The 13,445-nt window shown below is 57.1% G+C and overlaps 1 protein-coding gene across 1 annotated transcript in view; it reads right to left on the reverse strand.

Annotated features, from left to right (window-relative positions):
- Positions 1-13,445, reverse strand: part of LOC121003118 (pancreatic triacylglycerol lipase-like) — a 137,981-nt gene that overhangs the window by 4,387 nt on the left and 120,149 nt on the right. The window lies entirely within an intron of this gene.

A 13,445-nucleotide genomic window follows, 5' to 3' on the forward strand; every position in this document is an offset into this window, starting at 1 on the left:
TGTAACAGAGAGGACACGGGGAGCAGTCAGTGTGATACAGGGGGGTACAGAGCACTGCAGTCTATGTAACAGAGAGGACATGGGGAGCAGTCTGTGTGATACAGGGGGGCACAGAGCACTGCAGTCTATGTAACAGAGAGGACATGGGGAGCAGTCTGCGTGATACGGGGGGGGGCACAGGGCACTGCAGTCTATGTAACAGAGGACACGGGGAGCAGTCTGTGTGATACAGGGGGGGCACAGAGCACTGCAGTCTATGTAACAGAGAGGACACGGGGAGCAGTCTGTGTGATACAGGGGGGCACAGAGCTCTGCAGTCTATGTAACAGAGGACACGGGGAGCAGTCTGTGTGATACAGGGGGGGGGCACAGAGCACTGCAGTCTATGTAACAGAGAGGACATGGGGAGCAGTCTGTGTGATACAGGGGGGGGCACAGAGCACTGCAGTCTATGTAACAGAGAGGACACGGGGAGCAGTCTGTGTGATACAGGGGGGGCACAGAGCACTGCAGTCTATGTAACAGAGGACACGGGGAGCAGTCTGTGTGATACAGGGGGGGGGGCACAGAGCACTGCAGTCTATGTAACAGAGAGGACATGGGGAGCAGTCTGTGTGATACAGGGGGGGGGCACAGAGCACTGCAGTCTATGTAACAGAGAGGACACGGGGAGCAGTCTGTGTGATACAGGGGGGGGCACAGAGCACTGCAGTCTATGTAACAGAGAGGACATGGGGAGCAGTCTGTGTGATACAGGGGGGCACAGAGCACTGCAGTCTATGTAACAGAGAGGACACGGGGAGCAGTCTGCGTGATACGGGGGGGGGGGGCACAGGGCACTGCAGTCTATGTAACAGAGAGGACATGGGGAGCAGTCTGTGTGATACAGGGGGGGCACAGAGCTCTGCAGTCTATGTAACAGAGAGGACACGGGGAGCAGTCTGTGTGATACAGGGGGGGGGGCACAGAGCACTGCAGTCTATGTAACAGAGAGGACATGGGGAGCAGTCTGTGTGATACAGGGGGGGGGACAAAGCACTGCAGTCTATGTAACAGAGAGGACACGGGGAGCAGTCTGTGTGATACAGGGGGGGGGGGCACAGAGCACTGCAGTCTATGTAACAGAGAGGACACGGGGAGCAGTCTGTGTGATACAGGGGGGGGGGGCACAGAGCACTGCAGTCTATGTAACAGAGAGGACACGGGGAGCAGTCAGTGTGATACAGGGGGGTACAGAGCACTGCAGTCTATGTAACAGAGAGGACATGGGGAGCAGTCTGTGTGATACAGGGGGGCACAGAGCACTGCAGTCTATGTAACAGAGAGGACATGGGGAGCAGTCTGCGTGATACGGGGGGGGCACAGGGCACTGCAGTCTATGTAACAGAGAGGACACGGGGAGCAGTCTGTGTGATACAGGGGGGGGGCACAGAGCACTGCAGTCTATGTAACAGAGAGGCCACAGGGAGCAGTCTGTGTGATACAGGGGGGCACAGAGCACTGCAGTCTATGTAACAGAGAGGACATGGGGAGCAGTCTGCGTGATACGGGGGGGGGGGCACAGGGCACTGCAGTCTATGTAACAGAGGACACGGGGAGAAGTCTGTGTGATACAGGGGGGCAAAGAGCACTGCAGTCTATGTAACAGAGAGGACACGGGGAGCAGTCTGTGTGATACAGGGGGGGGGCACAGAGCACTGCAGTCTATGTAACAGAGAGGACACGGGGAGCAGTCTGTGTGATACAGGGGGGGCACAGAGCTCTGCAGTCTATGTAACAGAGGACACGGGGAGCAGTCTGTGTGATACGGGGGTGGGGCACAGAGCTCTGCAGTCTATGTAACAGAGGACACGGGGAGCAGTCTGTGTGATACAGGGGGGGGGCACAGAGCACTGCAGTCTATGTAACAGAGGACACGGGGAGCAGTCTGTGTGATACAGGGGGGGCACAGAGCACTGCAGTCTATGTAACAGAGAGGACACGGGGAGCAGTCTGTGTGATACAGGGGGGGGGCACAGAGCACTGCAGTCTATGTAACAGAGAGGACATGGGGAGCAGTCTGTGTGATACAGGGGGGTACAGAGCACTGCAGTGTATGTAACAGAGAGGACACGGGGAGCAGTCTGTGTGATACAGGGGGGTACAGAGCACTGCAGTCTATGTAACAGAGAGGACACGGGGAGCAGTCTGTGTGATACAGGGGGGGGGGCACAGAGCTCTGCAGTCTATGTAACAGAGGACACGGGGAGCAGTCTGTGTGATACAGGGGGGGCACAGAGCTCTGCAGTCTATGTAACAGAGAGGACACGGGGAGCAGTCTGAGTGATACAGGGGGGTACAGAGCACTGCAGTCTATGTAACAGAGAGGACATGGGGAGCAGTCTGTGTGATACAGGGGGGCACAGAGCACTGCAGTCTATGTAACAGAGAGGACACGGGGAGCAGTCTGTGTGATACAGGGGGGGCACAGAGCACTGCAGTCTATGTAACAGAGGACACGGGGAGCAGTCTGTGTGATACAGGGGGGGGCACAGAGCTCTGCAGTCTATGTAACAGAGAGGACACGGGGAGCAGTCTGTGTGATACGGGGGGGCACAGAGCTCTGCAGTCTATGTAACAGAGGACACGGGGAGCAGTCTGTGTGATACAGGGGGGGGGGGGCACAGAGCACTGCAGTCTATGTAACAGAGAGGACACGGGGAGCAGTCTGTGTGATACAGGGGGGCACAGAGCACTGCAGTCTATGTAACAGAGAGGACATGGGGAGCAGTCTGTGTGATACAGGGGGGGGCACAGAGCACTGCAGTCTATGTAACAGAGGACACGGGGAGCAGTCTGTGTGATACAGGGGGGCACAGAGCACTGCAGTCTATGTAACAGAGGACACGGGGAGCAGTCTGTGTGATACAGGGGGGGGCACAGAGCACTGCAGTCTATGTAACAGAGAGGACACGGGGAGCAGTCTGTGTGATACAGGGGGGGGGCACAGAGCACTGCAGTCTATGTAACAGAGAGGCCACGGGGAGCAGTCTGTGTGATACAGGGGGGCACAGAGCACTGCAGTCTATGTAACAGAGAGGACATGGGGAGCAGTCTGCGTGATACGGGGGGGGGGGGCACAGGGCACTGCAGTCTATGTAACAGAGGACACGGGGAGAAGTCTGTGTGATACAGGGGGGCACAGAGCACTGCAGTCTATGTAACAGAGAGGACACGGGGAGCAGTCTGTGTGATACAGGGGGGGGCACAGAGCACTGCAGTCTATGTAACAGAGAGGACACGGGGAGCAGTCTGTGTGATACAGGGGGGGCACAGAGCTCTGCAGTCTATGTAACAGAGGACACGGGGAGCAGTCTGTGTGATACGGGGGGGGGGCACAGAGCTCTGCAGTCTATGTAACAGAGGACACGGGGAGCAGTCTGTGTGATACAGGGGGGGCACAGAGCACTGCAGTCTATGTAACAGAGAGGACACGGGGAGCAGTCTGTGTGATACAGGGGGGCACAGAGCACTGCAGTCTATGTAACAGAGAGGACACGGGGAGCAGTCTGTGTGATACGGGGGGGGCACAGAGCACTGCAGTCTATGTAACAGAGAGGACATGGGGAGCAGTCTGTGTGATACAGGGGGGCACAGAGCACTGCAGTCTATGTAACAGAGAGGACACGGGGAGCAGTCTGTGTGATACAGGGGGGCACAGAGCACTGCAGTCTATGTAACAGAGAGGACACGGGGAGCAGTCTGTGTGATACAGGGGGGGGGGGCACAGAGCTCTGCAGTCTATGTAACAGAGAGGACACGGGGAGCAGTCTGTGTGATACAGGGGGGGGGGCACAGAGCACTGCAGTCTATGTAACAGAGAGGACACGGGGAGCAGTCTGTGTGATACAGGGGGGGGGCACAGAGCTCTGCAGTCTATGTAACAGAGGACACGGGGAGCAGTCTGTGTGATACAGGGGGGGGCACAGAGCTCTGCAGTCTATGTAACAGAGGACACGGGGAGCAGTCTGTGTGATACAGGGGGGGGGCACAGAGCTCTGCAGTCTATGTAACAGAGAGGACACGGGGAGCAGTCTGTGTGATACAGGGGGGGGCACAGAGCTCTGCAGTCTATGTAACAGAGAGGACACGGGGAGCAGTCTGTGTGATACAGGGGGGTACAGAGCACTGCAGTCTATGTAACAGAGAGGACATGGGGAGCAGTCTGTGTGATACAGGGGGGCACAGAGCACTGCAGTCTATGTAACAGAGAGGACATGGGGAGCAGTCTGCGTGATACGGGGGGGGCACAGGGCACTGCACTCTATGTAACAGAGGACACGGGGAGCAGTCTGTGTGATACAGGGGGGTACAGAGCACTGCAGTCTATGTAACAGAGAGGACATGGGGAGCAGTCTGTGTGATACGGGGGGGCACAGGGCACTGCAGTCTATGTAACAGAGGACACGGGGAGCAGTCTGTGTGATACAGGGGGGGGGCACAGAGCACTGCAGTCTATGTATCAGAGAGGACACGGGGAGCAGTCAGTGTGATACGGGGGGGGGGCACAGAGCACTGCAGTCTATGTAACAGAGGACACGGGGAGCAGTCTGTGTGATACAGGGGGGGGGGCACAGAGCACTGCAGTCTATGTAACAGAGAGGACATGGGGAGCAGTCTGTGTGATACAGGGGGGGGGCACAGAGCACTGCAGTCTATGTAACAGAGAGGACACGGGGAGCAGTCTGTGTGATACAGGGGGGGGGGGCACAGAGCACTGCAGTCTATGTAACAGAGGACACGGGGAGCAGTCTGTGTGATACGGGGGGGGGGCACAGAGCTCTGCAGACTATGTAACAGAGGACACGGGGAGCAGTCTGTGTGATACAGGGGGGTACAGAGCACTGCAGTCTATGTAACAGAGAGGACATGGGGAGCAGTCTGTGTGATACAGGGGGGGGCACAGAGCACTGCAGTCTATGTAACAGAGAGGACACGGGGAGCAGTCTGTGTGATACGGGGGGGCACAGAGCACTGCAGTCTATGTAACAGAGGACACGGGGAGCAGTCTGTGTGATACAGGGGGGCACAGAGCACTGCAGTCTATGTAACAGAGAGGACATGGGGAGCAGTCTGTGTGATACAGGGGGGCACAGAGCACTGCAGTCTATGTAACAGACAGGACATGGGGAGCAGTCTGCGTGATACGGGGGGTGGGGGCACAGGGCACTGCAGTCTATGTAACAGAGAGGACATGGGGAGCAGTCTGTGTGATACAGGGGGGGGCACAGAGCTCTGCAGTCTATGTAACAGAGAGGACACGGGGAGCAGTCTGTGTGATACAGGGGGGGGGGCACAGAGCACTGCAGTCTATGTAACAGAGAGGACATGGGGAGCAGTCTGTGTGATACAGGGGGGGGGGGGGACAGAGCACTGCAGTCTATGTAACAGAGAGGACACGGGGAGCAGTCTGTGTGATACAGGGGGGGGGGCACAGAGCAATGCAGTCTATGTAACAGAGAGGACACGGGGAGCAGTCTGTGTGATACAGGGGGGCACAGAGCACTGCAGTCTATGTAACAGAGAGGACACGGGGAGCAGTCTGTGTGATACAGGGGGGGGGGGCACAGAGCACTGCAGTCTATGTAACAGAGAGGACACGGGGAGCAGTCAGTGTGATACAGGGGGGTACAGAGCACTGCAGTCTATGTAACAGAGAGGACATGGGGAGCAGTCTGTGTGATACAGGGGGGCACAGAGCACTGCAGTCTATGTAACAGAGAGGACATGGGGAGCAGTCTGCGTGATACGGGGGGGGGGCACAGGGCACTGCAGTCTATGTAACAGAGGACACGGGGAGCAGTCTGTGTGATACAGGGGGGCACAGAGCACTGCAGTCTATGTAACAGAGAGGACACGGGGAGCAGTCTGTGTGATACAGGTGGGGCACAGAGCACTGCAGTCTATGTAACAGAGGACACGGGGAGCAGTCTGTGTGATACAGGGGGGGGCACAGAGCACTGCAGTCTATGTAACAGAGAGGACATGGGGAGCAGTCTGTGTGATACAGGGGGGGGGCACAGAGCACTGCAGTCTATGTAACAGAGAGGACACGGGGAGCAGTCTGTGTGATACAGGGGGGCACAGAGCACTGCAGTCTATGTAACAGAGGACACGGGGAGCAGTCTGTGTGATACGGGGGGGGGGGGCACAGAGCTCTGCAGACTATGCAACAGAGGACACGGGGAGCAGTCTGTGTGATACAGGGGGGTACAGAGCACTGCAGTCTATGTAACAGAGAGGACACGGGGAGCAGTCTGTGTGATACGGGGGGGCACAGAGCACTGCAGTCTATGTAACAGAGGACACGGGGAGCAGTCTGTGTGATACAGGGGGGGGGCACAGAGCACTGCAGTCTATGTAACAGAGAGGACACGGGGAGCAGTCTGTGTGATACAGGGGGGCACAGAGCACTGCAGTCTATGTAACAGAGAGGACATGGGGAGCAGTCTGTGTGATACAGGGGGGCACAGAGCACTGCAGTCTATGTAACAGAGAGGACATGGGGAGCAGTCTGCGTGATACGGGGGGGGGGCACAGGGCACTGCAGTCTATGTAACAGAGAGGACACGGGGAGCAGTCTGTGTGATCCAGGGGGGCACAGAGCACTGCAGTCTATGTAACAGAGAGGACACGGGGAGCAGTCTGTGTGATACAGGGGGGGGGGGGGCACAGAGCACTGCAGTCTATGTAACAGAGAGGACACGGGGAGCAGTCTGTGTGATACAGGGGGGGCACAGAGCACTGCAGTCTATGTAACAGAGAGGACATGGGGAGCAGTCTGTGTGATACAGGGGGGGGGCACAGAGCTCTGCAGTCTATGTAACAGAGAGGACACGGGGAGCAGTCTGTGTGATCCAGGGGGGCACAGAGCACTGCAGTCTATGTAACAGAGAGGACACGGGGAGCAGTCTGTGTGATACAGGGGGGGGGGGCACAGAGCACTGCAGTCTATGTAACAGAGAGGACACGGGGAGCAGTCTGTGTGATACAGGGGGGGCACAGAGCACTGCAGTCTATGTAACAGAGAGGACACGGGGAGCAGTCTGTGTGATCCAGGGGGGCACAGAGCACTGCAGTCTATGTAACAGAGAGGACACGGGGAGCAGTCTGTGTGATACAGGGGGGGGCACAGAGCACTGCAGTCTATGTAACACTGCAGTCTATGCTTGGGCGCTGGATGCATCCAGCGCCCAAGCATACCTTTACCCAGCATACAGATAACATGACCACTGATGAAGGTCCACCGTGACCGAAACGTCTGGTCAGAAATAATCTGTCATTCCTTATTTTTCACGGGCATATGGATGGTGCAGAAAACATGAATAATAATAAAAATAAAAAAATTATTTGAATTGCATAACCTACGGACTGAGTGCCTCAAATTCTTATTAATTGGATACGGCTTAAGTAGCCCTTGATCGGCACCGGTGATACCACCCCTAAAACGGAGTGCGGTTCCCCATTTTGCTATAGAATATGTAACAGAGAGGACATGGGGAGCAGTCTGCGTGATACGGGGGGGCACAGAGCACTGCAGTCTGTGTAACAGAGAGGACACGGGGAGCAGTCTGTGTGATACAGGGGGGGGGCACAGAGCACTGCAGTCTATGTAACAGAGAGGACATGGGGAGCAGTCTGTGTGATACGGGGGGCACAGAGCACTGCAGCCTATGTAACAGAGAGGACATGGGGAGCAGTCTGTGTGATACAGGGGGGGGGCACAGAGCACTGCAGTCTATGTGACAGAGAGGACACGGGGAGCAGTCTGTGTGATACAGGGGGGCATAGAGCACTGCAGTCTATGTAACAGAGGACACGGGGAGCAGTCTGTGTGATACAGGGGGGGGCACAGGGCACTGCAGTCTATGTAACAGAGAGGACACGGGGAGCAGTCTGTGTGATACAGGGGGGGGTACAGAGAACTGCAGTCTATGTAACAGAGAGGACACGGGGAGCAGTCTGTGTGATACAGGGGGGGGCACAGAGCACTGCAGTCTATGTAACAGAGAGGACACAGGGAGCAGTCTGTGTGATACAGGGGGGCACAGGGCACTGCAGTCTATGTAACAGAGAGGACACGGGGAGCAGTCTGTGTTATACAGGGGGGGGGGTACAGAGCACTGCAGTCTATGTAACAGAGAGGACATGGGGAGCAGTCTGTGTGATACAGGGGGGGGCACAGAGCACTGCAGCCTATGTGACAGAGAGGACACGGGGAGCAGTCTGTGTGATACGGGGGGGGGCACAGAGCACTGCAGTCTATGTAACAGAGAGGACATGGGGAGCAGTCTGTGTGATACAGGGGGGGGCACAGAGCACTGCAGTCTATGTGACAGAGAGGACACGGGGAGCAGTCTGTGTGATACAGGGGGGGGCACAGGGCACTGCAGTCTATGTAACAGAGAGGACACGGGGAGCAGTCTGTGTGATACAGGGGGGGGCACAGAGCACTGCAGTCTATGTAACAGAGAGGACACAGGGAGCAGTCTGTGTGATACAGGGGGGCACAGGGCACTGCAGTCTATGTAACAGAGAGGACACGGGGAGCAGTCTGTGTTATACAGGGGGGGGGGGTACAGAGCACTGCAGTCTATGTAACAGAGAGGACATGGGGAGCAGTCTGTGTGATACAGGGGGGGGCACAGAGCACTGCAGTCTATGTGACAGAGAGGACACGGGGAGCAGTCTGTGTGATACGGGGGGGCACAGAGCACTGCAGTCTATGTAACAGAGAGGACATGGGGAGCAGTCTGTGTGATACAGGGGGGGGCACAGAGCACTGCAGTCTATGTGACAGAGAGGACACGGGGAGCAGTCTGTGTGATACAGGGGGGCATAGAGCACTGCAGTCTATGTAACAGAGAGGACACGGGGAGCAGTCTGTGTGATACAGGGGGGCACAGAGCACTGCAGTCTATGTAACAGAGAGGACACGGGGAGCAGTCTGTGTGATACAGGGGGGGCACAGAGCACTGCAGTCTATGTAACAGAGGACACGGGGAGCAGTCTGTTTGATACAGGGGGGGGCACAGAGCACTGCAGTCTGTGTAACAGAGAGGACATGGGGAGCAGTCTGTATGATACGGGGGGGCACAGAGCACTGCAGTCTGTGTAACAGAGAGGACACGGGGAGCAGTCTGTGTGATACAGGGGGGGGGGGCACAGAGCACTGCAGTCTGTGTAACAGAGAGGACACGGGGAGCAGTCTGTGTGATACAGGGGGGGCACAGGGCACTGCAGTCTATGTAACAGAGAGGACATGGGGAGCAGTCTGTGTGATACGGGGGGGGGGGGGCACAGAGCACTGCAGTCTATGTAACAGAGAGGACATGGGGAGCAGTCTGTGTGATACAGGGGGGCACAGAGCACTGCAGTCTATGTAACATTGGACACGGGGAGCAGTCTGTGTGATACAGGGGGGGGGGCACAGAGCACTGCAGTCTGTGTAACAGAGAGGACACAGGGAGCAGTCTGTGTGATACAGGGGGGGGGGCACAGAGCACTGCAGTCTATGTAACAGAGAGGATACAGGGAGCAGTCTGTGTGATACAGGGGGGCACAGAGCACTGCAGTCTATGTAACAGAGAGGACACGGGGAGCAGTCTGTGTGATACAGGGGGGGGCACAGAACACTGCAGTCTATGTAACAGAGGACACGGGGAGCAGTCTGTGTGATACAGGGGGGCATAGAGCACTGCAGTCTATGTAACAGAGAGGACACGGGGAGCAGTCTGTGTGATACGGGGGGGGGGGGCACAGGGCACTGCAGTCTATGTAACAGAGGACACGGGGAGCAGTCTGTGTTATACAGGGGGGGCACAGAGCACTGCAGTCTATGTAACAGAGGACACGGGGAGCAGTCTGTGTTATACAGGGGGGGCACAGAGCACTGCAGTCTATGTAACAGAGAGGACACGGGGAGCAGTCTGTGTGATACGGGGGGGGCACAGAGCACTGCAGTCTATGTAACAGAGAGGACACGGGGAGCAGTCTGTGTGATACAGGGGGGGGGCACAGAGCACTGCAGTCTATGTAACAGAGAGGACATGGGGAGCAGTCTGTGTGATACAGGGGGGGCACAGGGCACTGCAGTCTATGTAACAGAGAGGACACGGGGAGCAGTCTGTGTGATACAGGGGGGCACAGAGCACTGCAGTCTATGTAACAGAGGACACGGGGAGCAGTCTGTGTGATACAGGGGGGCACAGAGCACTGCAGTCTATGTAACAGAGAGGACACGGGGAGCAGTCTGTGTGATATAGGGGGGCACAGAGCTCTGCAGTCTATGTAACAGAGAGGACACGGGGAGCAGTCTGTGTGATACAGGGGGGGGCACAGGGCACTGCAGTCTATGTAACAGAGGACACGGGGAGCAGTCTGTGTGATACGGGGGGGGGGCACAGAGCACTGCAGTCTATGTAACAGAGAGGACACGGGGAGCAGTCTGTGTGATACAGGGGGGGGGCACAGAGCACTGCAGTCTATGTAACAGAGAGGACACGGGGAGCAGTCTGTGTGATACAGGGGGGCACAGAGCTCTGCAGTCTATGTAACAGAGAGGACACGGGGAGCAGTCTGTGTGATACAGGGGGGGTACAGAGCACTGCAGTCTATGTAACAGAGAGGACACGGGGAGCAGTCTGTGTGATACAGGGGGGGGCACAGGGCACTGCAGTCTATGTAACAGAGGACACGGGGAGCAGTCTGTGTGATACAGGGGGGGGGGCACAGAGCACTGCAGTCTATGTAACAGAGAGGACACGGGGAGCAGTCTGTGTGATACAGGGGGGGCACAGAGCACTGCAGTCTATGTAACAGAGGACACGGGGAGCAGTCTGTGTGATACGGGGGGGGGCACAGGGCACTGCAGTCTATGTAACAGAGGACACGGGGAGCAGTCTGTGTGATACAGGGGGGGCACAGAGCACTGCAGTCTATGTAACAGAGAGGACACGGGGAGCAGTCTGTGTGATACAGGGGGGGCACAGAGCACTGCAGTCTATGTAACAGAGAGGACACGGGGAGCAGTCTGTGTGATACGGGGGGGGGGGGGGGCACAGGGCACTGCAGTCTATGTAACAGAGGACACGGGGAGCAGTCTGTGTTATACAGGGGGGGCACAGAGCACTGCAGTCTATGTAACAGAGGACACGGGGAGCAGTCTGTGTTATACAGGGGGGGCACAGAGCACTGCAGTCTATGTAACAGAGAGGACACGGGGAGCAGTCTGTGTGATACGGGGGGGGCACAGAGCACTGCAGTCTATGTAACAGAGAGGACACGGGGAGCAGTCTGTGTGATACAGGGGGGGGGCACAGAGCACTGCAGTCTATGTAACAGAGAGGACATGGGGAGCAGTCTGTGTGATACAGGGGGGGCACAGGGCACTGCAGTCTATGTAACAGAGAGGACACGGGGAGCAGTCTGTGTGATACAGGGGGGCACAGAGCACTGCAGTCTATGTAACAGAGGACACGGGGAGCAGTCTGTGTGATACAGGGGGGCACAGAGCACTGCAGTCTATGTAACAGAGAGGACACGGGGAGCAGTCTGTGTGATACAGGGGGGCACAGAGCTCTGCAGTCTATGTAACAGAGAGGACACGGGGAGCAGTCTGTGTGATACAGGGGGGGGCACAGGGCACTGCAGTCTATGTAACAGAGGACACGGGGAGCAGTCTGTGTGATACGGGGGGGGGCACAGAGCACTGCAGTCTATGTAACAGAGAGGACACGGGGAGCAGTCTGTGTGATACAGGGGGGGGGCACAGAGCACTGCAGTCTATGTAACAGAGAGGACACGGGGAGCAGTCTGTGTGATACAGGGGGGCACAGAGCTCTGCAGTCTATGTAACAGAGAGGACACGGGGAGCAGTCTGTGTGATACAGGGGGGTACAGAGCACTGCAGTCTATGTAACAGAGAGGACACGGGGAGCAGTCTGTGTGATACAGGGGGGGGCACAGGGCACTGCAGTCTATGTAACAGAGGACACGGGGAGCAGTCTGTGTGATACAGGGGGGGGGCACAGAGCACTGCAGTCTATGTAACAGAGAGGACACGGGGAGCAGTCTGTGTGATACAGGGGGGGTACAGAGCACTGCAGTCTATGTAACAGAGAGGACACGGGGAGCAGTCTGTGTGATACAGGGGGGCACAGAGCACTGCAGTCTATGTAACAGAGAGGACACGGGGAGCAGTCTGTGTGATACAGGGGGGGGGGGCGCAGAGCACTGCAGTCTATGTAACAGAGAGGACATGGGGAGCAGTCTGTGTGATACAGGGGGGGGCACAGAGCACTGCAGTCTGTGTAACAGAGAGGACACGGGGAGCAGTCTGTGTGATACAGGGGGGCACAGAGCACTGCAGTCTATGTAACAGAGAGGACATGGGGAGCAGTCTGTGTGATACAGGGGGGCACAGAGCACTGCAGTCTATGTAACAGAGAGGACACGGGGAGCAGTCTGTGTGATACAGGGGGGCACAGAGCACTGCAGTCTATGTAACAGAGAGGACACGGGGAGCAGTCTGTGTGATACAGGGGGGGGCACAGAGCACTGCAGTCTATGTAACAGAGAGGACACAGGGAGCAGTCTGTGTGATACAGGGGGGGGCACAGAGCACTGCAGTCTATGTAACAGAGAGGACACGGGGAGCAGTCTGTGTGATACAGGGGGGCACAGAGCACTGCAGTCTATGTAACAGAGAGGACATGGGGAGCAGTCTGTGTGATACAGGGGGGGGGGGGGCACAGAGCTCTGCAGTCTATGTAACAGAGGACACGGGGAGCAGTCTGTGTGATACAGGGGGGGCACAGAGCACTGCAGTCTATGTAACAGAGAGGACACGGGGAGCAGTCTGTGTGATACAGGGGGGCACAGAGCACTGCAGTCTATGTAACAGAGAGGACATGGGGAGCAGTCTGTGTGTTACGGGGGGGCACAGAGCACTGCAGTCTATGTAACAGAGGACACGGGGAGCAGTCTGTGTGATTCGGGGGGGGGGCACAGAGCACTGCAGTCTATGTAACAGAGAGGACACGGGGAGCAGTCTGTGTGATACGGGGGGGGGGGGCACAGAGCACTGCAGTCTATGTAACAGAGAGGACACGGGGAGCAGTCTGTATGTTACGGGGGGGCACAGAGCACTGCAGTCTATGTAACAGAGAGGACATGGGGAGCAGTCTGTGTGATACAGGGGGGGCACAGAGCACTGCAGTCTATGTAACAGAGAGGACACGGGGAGCAGTCTGTGTGATACGGGGGGGGGCACAGAGCACTGCAGTCTATGTAACAGAGAGGACACAGGGAGCAGTCTGTGTGATACGGGGGGGGGGGGGGCACAGGGCACTGCAGTCTATGTAACAGAGAGGACACGGGGAGCAGTCTGTGTGATACGGGGGGGG

The sequence above is a fragment of the Bufo bufo genome, chromosome 6 (genome assembly GCF_905171765.1).
Source record: "Bufo bufo chromosome 6, aBufBuf1.1, whole genome shotgun sequence".
NCBI lineage: Eukaryota > Metazoa > Chordata > Amphibia > Anura > Bufonidae > Bufo > Bufo bufo.